This window comes from Callorhinchus milii, unplaced genomic scaffold (assembly GCF_018977255.1).
Source record: "Callorhinchus milii isolate IMCB2004 unplaced genomic scaffold, IMCB_Cmil_1.0 Scaffold2, whole genome shotgun sequence".
Classification (NCBI taxonomy): domain Eukaryota; kingdom Metazoa; phylum Chordata; class Chondrichthyes; order Chimaeriformes; family Callorhinchidae; genus Callorhinchus; species Callorhinchus milii.
The window spans coordinates 45,801,493-45,820,737 of record NW_024704743.1 but is presented as its reverse complement, the minus strand read 5'-3'; the positions used below and the strand labels follow the sequence as shown (position 1 = coordinate 45,820,737).

Below are 19,245 nucleotides of genomic sequence, written 5' to 3'. Positions count from 1 at the left end.
CAGTGGAAGAGCATGACGCCGAGTCAGGGGGACGGGGATGTGACTGTAGGCACGGTCGAACAGGAATGTCTTTAGGCACGACCTGAAGATCGCGAAGGAAGGGTCAAGGTGGAGGGAGGATAGAGGAAATGTTCCAGAATTTCGGGGCCTAGTGGCTGAAAGTGTGGCCACCAGTGGTGGAATGCAAGTCACGAGGGGTATGCAGGAGGCTCGAGCCAGTCAAGTGGATTTTAAGAGCTCTCAAGATTTCTGATGGACATTCATCCTCCATGGAAGATGCCATATACAGTATGTGCTGGTTGCTGATGTAAGAGGGTTTTGCTCTTGTCTAGGGGCAACTGAGACAAGTCTACAGATGTACAATGTTTAGAATTATCTGATGATTGAATAGAAAAGTTTCAGTGCAGTACAGAACAGAACCTGATTAACATCTTCTATGAGCCTTCAGCTTGGTATGAACAAACAGTCTCAGCAACATAAACGGAGCATCTTAACTTCTACGTTTGGCAGCTGTTATGCTCCTTTCCTTGTTTCAGTTCTGCCTCTCAGCAGAAGTATTAGTCACATTCTTCCAGAGCCTCTTCAGAATCACACCTTGTGTTAAAAAAAACTTATAATACTGCTGATTCTGTTGCATAAATATTCAGTGTTATCAATAACTGTCTATACATGCTTGCCTCCTGCATGAAGCATGAAGGACCTGCATTATAGCTGTGTACGTAGGTATAGGTCTTAGTCAATCTGGTTTCAGTTTAGAAATAACTTACGTTTCTATAGCACCTTAACACATCAAAATGTCTCAGAGCGCTTCACAGTAATTATAAGCTAGTGATTGTCGTATTGGGAAATACAGCAGCTATTGCTCCAGTAGGGTCCCCCAAACAGTCATGAGAAGAATGACCAATTTGGCTTGAGGATTGCTGACCAGGATAACAATCATCCAGGTATGGTAAATCCTTTCGGAAACACAATTTTCCCATTTAACATTTGGATCTGCTCACTGCTCCCATCTTCTATGTCTAGCTTGGGACTTGCTTCCGATGTGAAAGGTACTATATAAATGCAATTTTGTTGTTGTTGTGACTTATCGTGCAATTTAAATAAACAGTCACTCCACTTTTTCAGTATATCCTGTGAAGCGCTTTGAGCCATACTCCCCACGAGAAAGGCCTTTCAAGACCTTTCTCTTCGACCGTGCCTTCAGCTCCCCTCTCGACTCTCTACCCCCTCCTCGCTCCCTCCCTTCCCACCTCTCACCCTGACCATTTCCCCCTGTTCCCCCCCAACTGTCCAGCACCTTGGGACGTCCTCCCGATGTGAAAGGCGCTCTATAAATGAAATGTAAGGATTATTATTATTAACAGTATCCAGTTTATATTCACAACCAACATTAATAAAATTCTGTACCAATAGATACATTTGTAGTTACTTCTGCTTCAGTGTCTTTTGTTATCTCTCGTTCTAAGTGCTTTGCTTCAACCTGATCCACTCAGTGTCTAAACAGCAGAGGTGAGTTCCACCAAGTCATTTTACCATGTTTTGAAACGTCAATTAGCATGACAGAAATGTGTTTTTTCAATACCCTGGGTTTCAACGGAGGTTGGATTTGTTTTGTTTTGTTATTTTGTGAGTCATTAAACTTGATGAAAAAGGAGCAGATATTATAAAATATAATAATAATCCTTGCATTTGATATAACCCCTTATCATGTCTTTGAGACATCTCAAAGTGTTTCACAGAATATACTGCAAATAGAATTGACTGTATATTTTGTGGGCAAAATATTTCTCTGCACCTGTGCTGTGGCTTTAAGAGACTCCCTGCAGATGAATCATCAGAAATGCACGCTGACCCTTACTGATAAAAGAGCTGACATGTTTCACTCATAGCACTCACCACACAATCAGGCCACATCGCAGTGACATTCATCATAGCCTCTGGCAGCCTCCTTTAATTCATCTGGTATTTAAATCCGGCAAGGTACCCGCAAGCCACATCATGTTTGTTGGTGTTAGATGAACTCTCTCCTCTTTCTGTTCCCTACAAATGGAGATTTAATATCACACTATGGGCTTGGTCGGAAAAGAATTTAAGAACACAAAGCTCATCCTTGGTTTTGATAACATCTTGTGGATTCTGCCACATAGATGACTATTAAATAATTAGAAAAAGACAATCATTTCATTTGATAAGCATTAAATCTCAGGGCAATTATTATTACTTTATTTTGTGCCTCTGATTTTCACCCCTCCTCCCAAAGGTGCTGATGTGTATTGGGGTATGGTTCCATGAGCCCTGTCCATACCCTGCCTAAGTGGTCATTATTCCTACATGGATCTGGAGAGTGAGTGCTGGGAAGCTGATCAACTTTGGAGGCGTCACAGATGAGCTCGATCCTGCTCCTTGCCAATATCCTCACACATGACGTGTCCAGTAGGATAGCAGACAAACAGGAAACCTGTTTGGTTCAGCTGCCTCTGGAGTCAGAAGGTTCTGGATTCAAGCTTCACGTAGGAACTTAAGATTACAGTCTTCTTTCTGATGAGATGTTAAATCAAGGTTGTTATTCTCTTAACCAGGACTAATTTTCGTCTCCCCAGCCAGGTGCAAAAAGGCCAGTTGTTCTGTCTTGCTGCGATCAGCTAAAAATCAATCTTCCTTGGTTTAATTGAGCCTTAAGTTTCTCCAATTCAACATTGACAAAACTGAGACTATCCATTTTGTCTCCCAACAGCAATTCCTCACCCCACTCAAAATCATAAATCTCATTTATACAAAACTTCAGCAGTTTGTTTGACCCCCAGCTCTTCTTCAAACTGTTTCTGCACCCTGACACCATCCGTTTTTCTCCATCTCTGCAACATTGCCCACTCCAGCTAATGTTTAATTCTAATGCTAATGTTTAAATCAACTAAGTAGGTAATGAAACTATCAATTCTACTTTTGTTAAAAGGAGAGTTTTGATATTGGGAACCTATTCTAAAAACGGTTTAAAGACGGTGCTGTATTTTCTGTTAACTACAGTACTCATTGATTGATTGCACCTTTATCGTAAGTGTTATGTACTATTACATCAAATAAATTCAGTACTTAGCAGACTGGTTGCAATTGTGAATGCTGAGTTCCTTTGGATCCTGTAACTGTGGGGTCTAATATGCAGCATTTTTTTCACAGGTTTGTCTGATAAGGAAACTGAATGGGGCTACCCTCTAGTATGTCACACATGTCATGCCAATCCACAGGATCTCTGTTGCATACATAGATCACCATTGGAGCGAAGTTCCTGTGATTCAGAGTGACACAGTAATGGCTTTCATTATTAGAGAATCAAATTAGACTAGACCTAGACCCTAACACTCACATAGACCTAGACCCCAACACTCACCCACGAGAGGTGTGACGTAATAATAATACTTGCATTTAGATATCTAAATCTAAACACAAATCAGATACAAAACAATCAAACGTTTACATTTACCCTATGACCAGATACGTGAAGCAAATGCAGTGGATGTAAGCAGATTTCTATCTTGGCATAACATGTGCTACAAAGGAAAGGAATATTGCTCTTCACCTATATTGTTCGATCCTCATCTGAAAGCCTATCCTCCTTAGGGATAGGATTCAAGAGAGTCTCTCTGGTGCTTAGTTGGATTCAAGGTAATATTACATGGAATGGAATGTCGGAATCCAATTGACTGTGGCCATTTTGGTCATCCATTTCCCAAACCGGCTGGGTCTGCAGTACTCTAGGCCACTGCTGCTGATGAATTGGCCGGCCTGGCTCACCAACAGGACTCTGAGAGGCCTAGTTACTGGGAGCAAGGTTTTTTCTCCTGCTCCAGCTACTCTCCAGATATCTCTAGAGATTTAGTCTGAGAGACCTGAGAATCAATTGGATAAAATTTAAGCCATTTCATAATGCTACGTTCCAATGAAATGTATTTCTGGAGTGATCTCACAAGTTGACAGGAATTTTAAGAGGATTCCTCAGCTAAAAATTCCATTGAGAAATATAAAAAATTGAAGATTCAATGTTGTCATTGCGAAAATATTTTTTCTTCTGATCTTTAAATAGTGATACGAAATGCATGTTCTACCATAAAGAGAAATAATATTTTCCCAGCAGTGTACATCATTATGTTGTGCATTATATATCATTAAGAATTAGCCAATATTATAATAATAATCCTTGAATTTGATATAACGCCTTATTACGTTGTTGAGAAGGCTCAAATCTTTTCACAGACTATACTGTAAATTGATGTGACTCAAAAGTGTTTTTTGTGGGTGAATGCAGCAGCCAATATGTGCACAGCAATGTCCCACGAACAGCAATGGAATGAGTGACTAATTTGGGGTTTGTGTCCTGATGTGGGACTTGAACCCACAATCTTCTGACTCAGAGATACGAGTGTTATAATAATCCTTGCATTTGCTACAGCGCCTTATCACGTATTCAACACGGAACAGCCCTGGTCAAAGTAACAAATGACATTCTGTCCATCTGCGACCAGGGCTCCCTCTGCATCCTCGTCCTCCTTGACCTCTCTGCTGCTTTTGACACAGTCGACCGCTCTATCCTCCTCCACTGCCTCTCCTCTCATATCAACCTCCATGGCGCTGACCTTGATTGGTTCAGATCGTACCTTTCGCACCGCCTGCATTTCATTTCCTAAAACAGCCCCTGGACAGTCTCGTGTGGCGTTCCTGTCCTTGGTCCCCTCCTTTTCAATATCTATATGCTCCTGCTTGGTGACATCATCCGCAGACATGGGCTCAACTTCCACATGTATGCGGATGACATCCAACTCTACCTATCTGCCTCCACCCTTGACTCCAGGACCATTGTTGTGCTGACAAAATGTCTGTCAGATATCAAGTCCTGGATGAGAGCTAATATTCTTCAGTTGAATGTTGATAAGACCGAGGCTCTCCTGATTGGCTCCCGCCAGCTCCTCCTCACCTCAGGCGCTGACAGCATCACCATCCATGGTTGCACACTCCACCTTACTAAGCCAGTCCGGAACCTTGGGGTCTTGTTTGACCCTCAACTATCCTTTCTACCTCACATTTGCACCATGACCCGCTCTGCCTTCCCCCACCTCCACAACGTCGCCCGGCTCCGACACTGTCTCACACCGCAGGCCACCGAAATCCTCATACATGCATTCAATACATTGAGGCTTGACAATGCAAACTCACTGCTTGTCGGCCTCCACAACTCCTCCCTTCACAGGCTGCAAATCATCCAGAACTCTGCAGCCCATGTCCTCTCCAGCACTAGGCTCCGTGACCCTATCACCCCCATCCTTGCCCAACTCCACTGGCTTCCCATCATACAGAGGATACCGTTCGAGATCCAGGTCCTCACCTTCAAAGCCCCGCCACAGTCTTGCTCCCCCTACCTCTCCGACCTCCTTAAACCCTACCACCCTGTTCGCTCTCTCCGCTCAGCGGGCTCAGGCCTACTTCATGTTCCGCCTTGCTTGTCCCACTATTGGCGGTCGGGCCTTCTGCCACTCTGCCCCAACCCTCTGGAACTCCATCCTGCAGTCCCTCCATCTCACCCCCTCCCTTGCCACCGTCAAGACCCACCTCAAGACCTTCCTCTTTGACCGTGCTTTCGATCTCCCTGCTTCCCCCCCTGCCCTCCACCCTGCCCCACCCCAACCCCCAGCTCGGGTCCATAACTCTGTCTGTCCAATGCCTTGGGACGTCCTCCCGACATGAAAGGCGCTATACAAATTTACCTTTGTCGTTGTTGGTGTTGTTCAAGACATTTCAAAATGCTTTACAGAATATATTCTCAAGTGAATTGACTGTATATTTTATGGGCAAAACACGACCGTCAATTGCGCACAGCAGTGTCCCACAAACAGTTGTGGGTTGAGTGACCAAATAATTATTTTTTGAAAGGGATTTTTACTCCCAAAAAGCGATCTGCCAATTGACTAACAATCGGTTTCCTACTTACTGCTGGGTGAATAGAAGCGTGTGGAGTAAGGAAACTTACCCAACGTTTCGCCCTGCTGGGAATCATACCCAGGTCCTCTTGCTGGTGAGACAAGTGCTCTGAATACTAAGCTACAGGGCTCCACTGGTAACTCCAGTTACCAACTGAACCAGGCTGACAACCATTATGTGGAATAGATTAAAAACTTCAGTATAGGAGAATTATTCTGTAAAGAATTCATGACTGTTGTGTTTTTGTAACTGCACCATACGCTTGCATTATCTTCTTGTGCCCATCCTAGATGGTATTTTCAGTCAATACAGCACTGTATATAACGCAAAGCTTCCATCAACGCTAAGAAGGCCAGGGATCAGCATCTGAGTCAATGCATTGAGTCAGCGCAAGTCTTTGTAAGCCTATGCCTACATAAGCAGAAACTGTGGTCCATTTATAATGATTTTACTGTTTCTGGGGAAATCCAGAAGTAAAGGGAAAGTAAGAGTGCAAACTCACTCTGCATTAGTGGGTGGTGTGAATGTGGGAGGTGGGACATGAGTAGTGATCACATAACGGAGCTGTTTTTACTTTCCTTTGAGATGGAGAGGGGCAACTGATAGGATCTTTGGTTGCTTCTTGGCCTATTAGCTAAGATCAAGTGTAGTATCTGTTCTTATCAGTTAGTCCTCAGGCTGTGCAGCTTCTGGCAGTGAGCTCTGCCTTTGAGGTCTAAGTTCGGTGTAGTCACCGCCATTCTGAGCCTCCGCATGATTTGCTCAAGAGTAATCGATGCAGCTTAATGCAGGAATGCTGGCCCTCAACTGCTTGTTGCAGTGATAATAATAATAATTCTTGCATTTCATACAGCGCCTTATCATGTCTTTGAGACTTCTCTAAGCGGGTTCACAGAATATGCTATAAAGTGAATTGACTGTATATATTTTTTATGGGCAAAATGCAGCAGCCAATTGAGCACAGCAGTGTCCCACAAACAGTTGTGGATTGAGTGACCAATTTTATTATTATTTTTTTTTGGAAGGAATTATTACCCCAGGAAAAGTGATCCACCAATCGAATAACAACCAAGTTCCTACTTAGTGCTTGGTAAACAGAGGTGTGTGGAGTATGGAAACTTGCCCAACATTTCACCCTGCCGATGCCGATTTTGTGGAGTTTGTTGCACCCTCAGAAAAGAGAGTGGAGAAACTCAACAAACTCTTGGTCACTAGGCTTAGCTAGGGTTGGAGAGGCAATTGGTAGCTTGACTTGCTCATGAGATGCAAGGAATCGGGTTTGTGCCATCTTTTGATGGTTAGGGGTCCAGATTTAGGTTAGGAATCAGGGTTGCTGGGAGGCAACTTAAATTACTGTTTGTTTCATTTGGCTTAGTAGGTCTGTGTGGTGAAAACCCCACTCACCAAAACAAAATGGGAGGAAGGTATGTGACAAATCGATTTTTTAATGAAAGGATGAGCCTTCAGTCAAACCTACACAGTAGATACAGTGAACCAGACTCAAAATTGTGATTTCAAGCCCCACATCAGGCTTGTGTAGTGTGAATTGCTTTGAGATGTTTCCACGACATGATGAAGCACTATTTGATCTCACAGTCCAGGTTGACACATCGGTGCAGTGCTGAGGGGCTGCTGCATTGTTGAAGGTGACATCCTTCAGATGAAACATTAAACAGAGGTCTTCTCTGCCTGATCAGGTGGAAGATAAAGATCCTATAGCAATATTTGAAAAGAGAAGGGAGTTTCTCCCCGAGTCCTGGCCAACAATTCCCCAAATAAAATTGGTCCTTTACTTCATGGTTTTGTATGGTACATTGCTGTGTGCAAATTGCTGTGTTCGCCTACAACTGCATAGTCACTACACTTCACAGTATGTGGTGTGAATCACTTTGAGATGTTTCAACGACATGATGAAGCACCATAGCAAATGCAAGGATTATTATTATTTTATTATTATAAACTATTAGTTTATTTTTTATGTGTTTTAGTGAAACACAGTAACATTTGTACCAGGTGACAGTTCCAATCTGCGTAAGAATGCTTCACAGCCACAAATTAAACCAATTAAAATCAATCCAGTTGTTTTCGAAGAGGTTTTGTTTTATCAGAACAGAAACTATAGCAAATTGAAGGTGTGTATAATGCTCAGTCAAATGGAAGTCGCTCCATAGAATGAACCGTGGCATTGCAACAGTGGAGTATGAATCATAAGTCACCATCGTAACGCAATCTAAGCCTATGTTCCTGCTAGAGTGTCAGCTTTCTGAGAATTTATCGTGTGAATTCTGGCCCTGTCTTTTTGGGGGAGTGTTAAATATTTTACCATTACACTCTTTCTAAATGTTCCAGGACAGGAACAGGCCATTTGGCCCATTATGTCTGTGATGCTGATTGTCTCCTCATGAGCCACCAATTCTGATGCCATTCTCCTGATCACCCTCAACCCATACCCCTTTCATATTCTTCTTTTTCAAGCTCTATCTATTTCCCTTTTAAAAAAAATTCTGGACTCTGCTACGAAAACAATTCTTGACGGAGAATTGCATGTGCCAATCCTTCTGTGTAACGAAATGTTGATAACAACAACAATTTGCATTTATATAGCGCCTCTCAGGCAGGGTAGCATCCCAGATCGTTTGACATTCCCTTTAACTTTTTCTCTGATTACCTTTAACATGTGGCTGCTTGTTATTGAGCTCCCGCACTGAATAACAGTCTCTCACATGATTACTGCTTAGACTTTATCACCATTAGAAGCATGTAATGAAAGGAGCGGTAGTATCAGCACAGGGCAAGGATTTACCCTGCACCTTTCACTCTGGTGACTGTTGTCCTGTTTGTGTTGTAAGCTGCAAAACAACAATTGATCCTGTTTGAGCCACATTGCAGTACTTTGGTGTGTCTTCTCTAAAATGGAGAATTAATTGGCAAAGGACATTTTAAAAATATTCAGTGATTTCTCAAGTGTTTTTGACAAATGTTTGGAGAGCTCAGACTGCAACAATTTTGTCCGCAGTTGGACGTTGAGGGAGAACAGATTGTGGAAGGAAGAAAGCATTACCACGATAAAGCCTAACCTTCCTCAATTGCACAGAAAGGATCTTAACAGAGGGTCAATTTGATCACAGTGAATGTTGTGTTCATAAAGGTAAAGGGTATTGATGCTGATCAATGAAACATTTTTTAAGGGAATGTTACCCCCGAAAAGCAATCCACCAATCAACTAACAACCGGATTCCTAGTTACTGCTAAGTAAACAGAGGCGTATTGAGTAAGGAAACTTGCCAAACGTTTCACCCTGCTGAGAATCAAACCCAGGTCTCCCACTTGCGAGCAGGCTTTTCAGTTTTTCTGTCCCCACTCCCTGGAACTCTGACACTCACTTTCCCTCATTTTGACCAAGATCTGTCTCAAGACCTACCTCTTTGTTATTAATACTGTTATTTGCCTGTGATTATCAGTCATCTTTCTCCTCCCAGACCCCTTTGGCTCCCATCCCCAACTCGGGTGCCTAGAGAAGACTTGGGACGACCTCCCGACATGAAAGGCACTATTTAATGTATGAGATTTACTGAAGAAGCAGGAACAAGAAAATGTTTTTAAACATGATTTTTTCTCCCTGTGTTATTGTGTGTAAACTAAATTTTGGATTGTGTGCGAATTATTTGTAACTGTGTATTTTGCCTGACAGCCAGGGAACACACCAGTGCCCTCTGTCCACACCTCTAGGTATTGCAAGCTTTATGGTAGGTGCTAACTGATGGTGTGTATAGTAATAGCTGAGAGTGTAGTAAACTGAAGGATTTGTGAGGAGAGAAGCAAAGAGAAAATGAACTAGTGAAGAGGAGTGAGACAGAGCGAGAAAATGAATGAGTGAAGAGGAGAGAGACACAGAAAGGGAAGAGAGAAGAGAAATAGAAAATGAATGAGTGAAAGGGAAAGAGAGAACTAGCGAAGGTGAGGAGAGAATTTTGGTGTTATTTTGTCAGCTGGCAGTTTGCATGTACAGAAATTACTTGCCATTCTTAAAAATCTCTGGTTCCTGCTACTGAGAGACAGCTCTCTGCTTGCCTATGCCCAGAAACCACATTCACAAATTGGCAAACGTCACGACATTAGAGACCATAAAGTGCACATTGAGGCATTGTTGAAGTGAAACAGCTAATATTGTACAGGGTTAACTGAACGTAACTAAACCCTTAACTGTCTGGTACCTTGAGATGTACCTTCTGATGTGAAAGGTGCTACATGAATGTAATTTGGTGTAGTTGTATTATTGCAAGTTACTAGTAATCTTCCTGCTGCTTCTAACGCTAGGCTCACCTGCCCATTGGTTTGCAGAGTCACCAGTGGGGGGGGAAAGGATTCCATTCTCAAGAGACATGTCTATCCTCCAACTCCCATGGATGAGCTACGCTGGTGGTAAATGCACACACACAAATTCAGGTATTTGTTTTTTTGCAAGGGATCTTTAACCTTTGTGGACAAATTGCAGGTGGACCTTAAATATCTCATGAATTTTTTTTTCCTGGGGTCCTGGCCAACAATTCTCCATATAAAATTGGTCGATCGTTTCATGGGACATTGTTGACTGTTAATTGGCAGCTGCATTCATCCTCGAATGCATAGTCACTACACTTCTGTCATTACAGTGAATTCTGTGAAGTGTTCTGTCGACATGATAAGCACAATATCAAATACAAAGATTAATATTATTATTAATCTAGATCTCTGCCACAGTATCTTTTCCAAGGCAATGTCCCCAATAATATCAGTTAGTTCTGGTTAGATTAGCATCATTACTTCTAGTTATCACATTTACCCACAAAACAGTTTACAATTCATCCAGTATAGTGTCTTGAGACATCCTCCTGATGTGAAAAGCACAATACCAAATATAAGGATTATTATTATCACTTATTTTATCCTGGAGTTTTCCTGGACAGTTGGATGTAAATTTGCCTCCCAAATTGTCATGGAAAACCAACAACAAATAACAAACTACATTTGTTGTCGGGAAGACAGTCCGGGGTTTGTACTTGAGCAGGAGATTGTGATCAGGGTCGGTGGAGGGCAGGGAGGGTAGGGATAGGAGGGTGACCGAAGGCGCGGTTGAAGAGGCGGGTCTTGAAACCTGCCTTGAAGGAGGCAAGGGAGGAAGCAAGGCAAAGGGACTGTGGGATAGAGTTCCAAAGGGTGCGGGCAGAGAAGCTGAAGGCCAGACCACCAATGGAGGGGAGGGCCGGGCAGAGGATGTGGAGCAGTGTATTCATCTCTCACCTAAAACTCCCAACAAGAGGGCAAATTTGACTATGTTTAACACCTGGAACTGAAACATTGTGAGTGCAATCTGTTTATCAGCACAAGTCGACAATTCCCTGAATTCTTCCCCCACCCCACCCCACCCACCGTGCCTGAAATTAGGTTGATTTTTCAATGGTCAGAAAATAGAAGAGTATGCATTGAGTAAGTCAGAATTAGCTACAATAACTTAGTATATTCCTCTTTGAAAAGAGACATCTAAGAGAGGGACTTACAGAAGTATTTTAGTTGCTAAATGAGATAGAAAAAACAAAGCTAGAACAAAACCTTTAAGATACACTGAGGAACCAGGACAAGAAGACATAGGTTCAGGGTTGCAAAATCCTGTTGGAAGAAAAATGCCAGAGAGTACCTCTTTACACAGAGGGAAATTATTGCCTTGAATAGTTTACCAGAACTGGAGTTAAGGATAATAATAATAATTCTTGCATTTGATATAGCGCTTTTCATGTTGTCTCAAAGGGCTTCACAGAATATACTGTAAAGTGAATTGACTGTATATTTGTGGGCAAAATGCGGCAGCCAATTGTGCACAGCAGTGTCCTACAAACAGTCATGGATTGAAGTGACCAATTTATTGTTGTTTTTCTCTTGAGGGATTATTATCAGGCGTGTGAAGTAAGAAACGTGCCCAAGGTTTCACCCTGCTGGGAATCGAACCCAGGTCTCTTGCTTGCGAGGCAAGTGCTCTAACCACTGAGCCACAGGACTCCCGATCTGGATCTGGAATACATTACCTGAAAGAGTGGTGGAAGTTGATTTGATAATAACTTTTAAGAGAGAAGTAGATAATTATTTGGGGAGGACAAGTTTGCAGGGCTATGGGAAGAGAGCGGGGGAGTGGGATTGAATTGGATAATTCTTTTAAAAGAGCCAGCACAGACATGATGGCCCGAATATACTCTTTCTGTGCTGTATAATTCTATTATTATATAGGGTATATAGGATAGGATGATGGACTCATTTAAATGCTGTAATATTTTACATGCTGTAACAAGATGGTGGAGTTTGTAATTTGGAATAACAATAATAATAATTCTTACATTTGGTAAAGTGCCTTTCAGGTCAGGAGGACGTCCCAAAGCACTTGACCCAACTGGGTATTTTGTGCGTGAATGAGATCAAATGGACCCAAGAGCTTTCTTCATCCGAATCTCTCTTCCCGACATGAAAGGAGCTATATAAATGCAATTTGATGTTGTTATTTTGATCTTGTGAGACCTGATGTTTGGAGAAAGTTTGGAGAGGGTCAGCTGTAATGTGCTGGGGCGTGATATTTAAATGTAACTTCACCAGACCTGAACCACTGTTGCCGCACTGAAGAGTAAATGTTCAACACTGTACCAGTTGTGTTAAGAACAAGTTGAGGAATATTAATAATAATAATAATCACTGCATTTGATATAGAGCCTTATCTCGTTGTTGTGCTTCACATAATATACTGTAAAGTGAATTGACTGTATTTTTTGTGGGTGAAAAAGGAGGAAGCTGGGCTGGATATTTTTTAATAAAGACTTGTGATGTGCATTGTTGATGTGATGGTGTGACATAGTAGACAAGACCCATTTCAGTCGACCCCAATACACAATCCTTAGCTGCACAACCGCAAGTGTCCACAAATGGTGTCTTTCAAACCTTTTGGATGTCTAGTGCATCTTCACCCACCCCCCTTCCCCGCTCACATACTGTTACCAAACCAATTGCATCTTGCAAATCACAGGGATAGGGTAAAATGAGTCACACCAGTTTTTCAGTGTCCCAAAAATAATTGAAGTGTAAATGAAGATTTCAAACTTCACAGATTTATAATATTCGCAGGTCGTGATGTCCCCATGTGTTGTGAAAATCACCTCCGCATTGTAATTGTAATATAATTTACACTCTTCCTGTCATTTTGAACGAATCCGGCAAATTCCTCAGCAGTCTCCGAGGACTGATGGCTCATGTTTGATGGTATCTCGACTGGAAGCACACAGTTTGGAGTTTCAGTCTCCACGGATAATTTTATTGCTCAGAGACACTAACAACGGGGTTTGAAACTGTAGTGTTTCTAAACACAGTCTGCTCCTTATGTAAGGAGCACCATTAAAATCTGGTTTGAAACATACCCACCATCTCAACTTCTAAATAGTAGTTGTGCCACAATCCATCTGAAATGGACTGAGTGATGTCTGGTTGGGCCCAAACATTTTGGTGAGGCCTCTGTTGCCATTTGCGAGCACAGAAACAGCCTCTCAGGACACTGTCCACACTCAAATTGTACTAGAGCAGTAACCCCTGAATAAGCTCAGAAAGTGCATTTTAGGTTCTAAAACAATTAATCCTACTGGAATTCAAGACAGTGACACCGAGAACACTTCACCTGTGTTTGAGCACTGAAACAACATCAATTTACATTTGTGTAGCCCCTTTCACATCAAGGGAATGTCTCAAAGAACTTTATCTGACTTGGCGCCCAAGGTGGAAGGGGGCAGGGTGGGGGAAGGTGACTGGAAGGCTTTAAAGGTAGGTAGAGAAGGGCAAGCCAACTGGAGTTGCAAAGAATGTGGGGACAGAATGGCTGACAGCTTTCCCAATTGATGGTGGGGACAGTCAAGTAGGCCAGTTTTCACTGAGCAGAGGGAGTGGCCGCAGTGGTACGGTTGCAGGAGGTTGCAGACACAAAAAAGGGGAAATGTGATTAGGAAGATAAGAGCTACCGCAGACTGTTACAGCACAGAACAGGCTCTATGTCTAACTGGCTTAGTCCTGCTCCATTTTAAAAATTGTACATAGTTGGTATCGACCAGACCAGGCTGTAAGACTGCATCCCTTAGCAGCCCCAAATTCCACCTGGTTTTATCCTGTAAGACCATTTTGTCTTTAAAATCAAGATTGTGTAGAATTGAGGAAAGTTCTTGAATTCAGTATTAAATTAGAAGCCAACTGATTTTCCACAGTGATTAAAAAGAGGCTGCTTCCAGATTAAGACTGAATTTTAAAAAATTCCGCAATGATGGAACCTGGTATTGCACCAGCCATCTTCCTAGTCTGAATCTTTCAGTTCCACACAATGTAATTCATGTATCCACTGAGCTGTTTAGGAAACCCTAATAATACCAACAATAAATTGCATTTATATAGCGCCTTTCACGATGGGAGGATGTCTCAAAGCGCTGACCACTGAAGGGTTTGTACCCAAACTTGGGGTTGGGATCAAGGGGGATGGAAAGCAAGTTGGATAGGAGCTGGGAGAATGACCGAAAGCATGGTCGAAGAGGAACTCTATTCTTCATGTGTGATTCTGGGCAATGATATTTGTGCATTTTTAGCTATAGAGAACATCACAGCACAGAAAGATTATTTGGTCACCCAATATCCACACTGTACTTTCAAGCAGGTGTCCCAGATATCAGGAAAATCTCCTTTGGTGACTAGAAATGAATTTGGGTCTCAAATTTCAATATTAGACAATACATTCCACAATGTGAACGAGCACACAGGTATACAGTAATTTGTGGAGCTTTAATTAACGTGTGAAAGACAAGGAACTGCTTTTGTGTTCCTGTGTTCACAGAATGTAATGAAGTGTCAAAGAAATAAATGTATAATAACCATCTTTACTGTGCCACGGGTAAAAGATGGCATTAAGTGGTGTTGATTTCTAATAAAATGTACAGAGTACTTTGTGCAGTGTATATTGCAGGATATTGTTTTATAAGCCTTTCCCATGCATCAACCTTTCCCCCTCCACCTCACTGAGCCAATCTGGAACCCAAGGCATCTTGTTTGGCCCTCAACTGTCCTTTTTACCCCACAACTGTGCCATAACCTGCTCTGCCTTCCCCCACCTCCACAATATCATCTGGCTCTGCCACAGCCTCACCCCTCAGGCCGACAAAAACCTCATTCATCCATTCATCACATCTAAGCTTGACTATGCTTTGAGATGTGTCGAGGACATGATTAGGCGCTATATCAAATGCAAGTATTATTATAATATTATTATTATTATTTGTCTTCAGTGGTTATCCCATTGAGGTGCAAAGCTGTTTCGCTGAATTTACCATTTGTTTTAACAATAAAAAGTCTCTCTACTGGCTGCTGGCTGCCTTACAGCAGCTCCCCCAAGTGGGAAATGCAATGTTCACCTGAGGCGCTATGTCCTTTCTCAGCACAAGTAAGAAGACACATAAGTTCTGCAGCTGCTTTCCCGTCTCCAGTCGACTCTGCAATAATCTTCTCTCCATTGGCACTGTGCACCGTGCCACTTAACTCATCAAATGATATTACCAAAGGTGCTAAGTTCATTTGTAACACTTCATTCACACAGCATTCAAGTAATCTTTCAGCTTTTGTTAAGCAGGGTGCACGGCACACATTAAATATCCCAGAAAGTTATGTCACATAATGGCAATGGTGTGTGACGAAGGCCAACAAGAGTTTTTATTGTGTACGAAATCATTATTTGCCTAAATCTTTACTTTCCTGACTATGTCAGTGCCTTGCATTTTCTTCTGACCATGAGAGTTGGCAGTCAGTCTCCACAACACCACTCGTGAACACATCACATGGTGTAAAAATACCTCTGCTTGTCACCAGTCCCTCATGTGGCAACTGAGGTTGCAAGCACACAGAGTGGAGAATTGCATGCTCATAGCCACATCCTGGCGCAGTGCTGGGTACCAATTTGCTGTGACACCTCAGCACTGGGGAAAAAAGCTTTGAGTAGCCTGTAACATGTTTGCATTGTGGTTATTGCTGTAAGTACATCTCAGTGCTTCTTGAACTTAGATAAAATTAATAACATCACACTTTTATTTTTAAGACCAAGGGTGAAATGATATTGTTAGCAGCAATTATTTTGGGGGGTGGGAGTGGGAGAGTATCTGGTGCAAGTGAAAACCCATCACCATGCTTAAGAGTCTCCTAACAAACTACTGAGAAATTCATAATCGTATAGTTTCCTTTTATCTGGTATGAAGTATGCACTCTCTCCCCAGGCACTTATATCTAAAACCATTCAACTCATCATTACAAATTTTTCCTTCTACCCCTGCCTTCCAACCTCCTCAATACCGATCCCCAGCTCGAGTCCAAAATACTGATTGTGCAGCACCTTGGGATGTCCTTCCGACGCGAAAGGCACTATACATATGTAATTATGTTGTTGTTGTTGTCAAACTTACTGTTGCTTATCTAGCTAGGACCAGCATACCTCTTAGCGCTTTTGGCTTGCAGGGTTAACAAGAGCCAGGAGGGAAGAATTTTCTAGGCCCCAGTGACAGGTCTGCCCTTCCAATTCCTGCTAACTAGCTGGTCTGTCATTAGCAATGCCCTGAAATACTGTGGACCTGCCTGGTTTAGGTATCAGGCTAAACCTCCACAGAGGATTGATTTGATTCTGCTCTTACTTAACCAGCCATGCCACCTTGGAGCTAATTCAGCTTCACCTACAACCTCCACCCCCCCACCGCCGGCCCTTGGGAGGTAGTTACTAGTTGGCCTTTAAACATCTGACAAGTACAGGTTTCAGATCTGCAGATGGATAGCAGGAACCAGAGACTCCTTAAAATGCATGAGAGCATTGCTATCGTTCTCTTGCCCACAACATGGGTACAATCCCTACACATTGAGTAGTGATTCTACCAATAGGAAGTGTGGAGCTTGGGGTAGATAATAAGCATTGGATATATGCGTGTTTCACAAACCCAGACTCTAGGTAACACCTTCCAGCAGCTGTCGTCCCAAGACTAAAAATGTCCTTATCATCTATTCAATGAACATCTACGTTCAGTGTGGTGTGAAGGACCTATACAAAACAGCTTGTGACGTGCCAGTCACCTTGATGTTCTAGAGTTCCAGTTCCAATACCATGTAGCAGCTTTACTCAATGCTAACTGTTTAATACAGGTCCTCATGTAAAAGGCATCAGCAAAGAAACCACTGAAATGCTCCTCATATAGAGAGCATTGAAAAGATGATGCTTCTCAAGTGGTTCAAACAATATCTATCTTTGTAGCTCAAAATATTTTGTGCAGACACCTGCACAAATTGCAACACATTATCCTACGTGAAGGCTACTGTAAAATGCAAGTTGTTATTGGTTATTAATTGCTTTTAAAACTATACCTATCAGTATGGCGGCCTTTACCAACGAAAAGCAAAGAAGATTACGAGCATATAAAATGGGTTTCCTTTATTTTTCTGCAAACTGTCTTCCTATAACCTGTATGTCTGACATAACATAGTGATATTTTGTTTTGGCAAGTTTCCCATGATAAATAGCAGATAACCATTAAATAGCGTTGTAATGTATTACCAATGATGTCTTCCTCAGTATGTATATTTCACCAGATTTGTTACAGAGCAAGAGAGAAAAATAGCTGTCAAAAATTAAGCAGTGGTTGACACAGGTGTGAGATACAGGTGTGGTGTGGATGGAGTTCTTCGATAGTTTTGGACTTTGATGACTTCACCACATCCACACACCTTAAACCCCAAACCAAACCATTTTGGCTCTCACAAAATATTCCAAGGCCACATGTTTATGTTTTGATTGCATGCGCAACCCAAGGTCTGTTTTCCTGGTGGAAGTTTGGAATTGAAAGTTAAAGACTTGAGCAGCTTAAGCCAAAATCCAAGAAGGTGTTTTTATCAGGAAGTGTAGTATGACACGTTTCTGCATGTCCTTCACACAGTAGCGTGTGAGTCACAGGAAAGAAACGGAGGGGAAAGTTACAAAGACTATGAATGAGCGGAAAGAATGTTCTAATGAAGCAACAATCTTTCCTTCCCAAACTTACACACAGTCTCACACCTGAAGATCTTGGAGCTCTAGATTGCGGACACCATGGAAAATTAGGATAATGGGTTAACTCAATCCTATAAAATCAGCTTCAGGTCCTGCCTCTAGTTTGAAAATTGTGTCGGCCTGGCTCAGTTAGTTGCACTCACACCTCTTCGTCAGAAAGTTGTGGGTTAAAGCTCCGCTTCAGGATTTGGGAGTCATATAGCCTAAACTGACACTCCAATGAAGTGCTAGGGGTGTAATGCATTCTCAGAGGTTTCATCCGTTGGGTGAGAAGTCTTATCAGCCTGTTCAGATGGACTTTAAAGATCCCATAGCACTGTTTGAATAGAGTAGGGAGTTTCTTCCAGTCTCCTGACCAACAACCGCGCAAATAAAATTGAACATTCACTTCATGGCTGTTTGTGGGACATTACTGTGTGCAAGTTGCATACTCAGTTTGCCTACAAAATGTACAATCACACCATTTTTTTTCACACACACATACACTTCATGTGGAGTGCTTTGAGACATCTCAATGATGTGCTAAGGCTCTATATGAAATACAAGGATTATTATATTATTATTATGATGAAAATACACATTTCTACAACAACAGCAACTTGCGTTTGTATAGCGCCTTTCACTTCGGACGGCATCACGGAGCACTTAACAGTGGTGGAGTCTAATGTCGAGCTGGGGGTGGGGGAATAATAATAATAATAATAATAATCCTTGCATTTGATATAGCGCTTTTCACGTCGGGAGGACGTCCCAAAGCGCTTCACAGAACACACTGTAAAGTGAATTGACTATATTTGTGGGCGAACGCGGCAGCCAATTGCGCACAGCAATGTCCCACAAACAGTCGTAGATTGAAAATGACCAATTTAATTATTGTTTTTGGTTTTTTGGAGGGATTATTATTAGGCGTGTGGAGTAAGGAAACTTGCCCAAGGTTTCGCCCTGCCTGGAATTGAACTCAGGTCTCTCACTTGCAAAGCAATTGCTCTAACCATTGAGCTACAGGACTCCACGGAAGGTAAGAGTAGGCACGGTCGAAGAGGAAGGTCTTCAAGTGTGATCCGAAGATGGGGAGAGAAGAGGCCAGGCAAAGGGACTGAGGGAGAGAGTTCCACAGATTTGAGGCGTAGTGGTTGAAACACGGCCAGTGATGTGGGGCGGAG

General features: G+C 42.3%; 1 non-coding gene and 1 pseudogene across 1 annotated transcript; one reads left to right on the top strand and one right to left on the bottom strand.

The window, feature by feature from the left end:
• The first annotated feature begins 6,581 nt into the window (after window positions 1-6,581).
• LOC121848172 lies at window positions 6,582-6,706 on the top strand (annotated as a pseudogene).
• A 5,222-nt stretch (window positions 6,707-11,928) lies between these two features.
• trnaa-cgc lies at window positions 11,929-12,000 on the bottom strand. The gene has a single exon. It is a non-coding gene; the product is annotated as a tRNA-Ala (tRNA).
• Window positions 12,001-19,245: the final 7,245 nt, after the last annotated feature.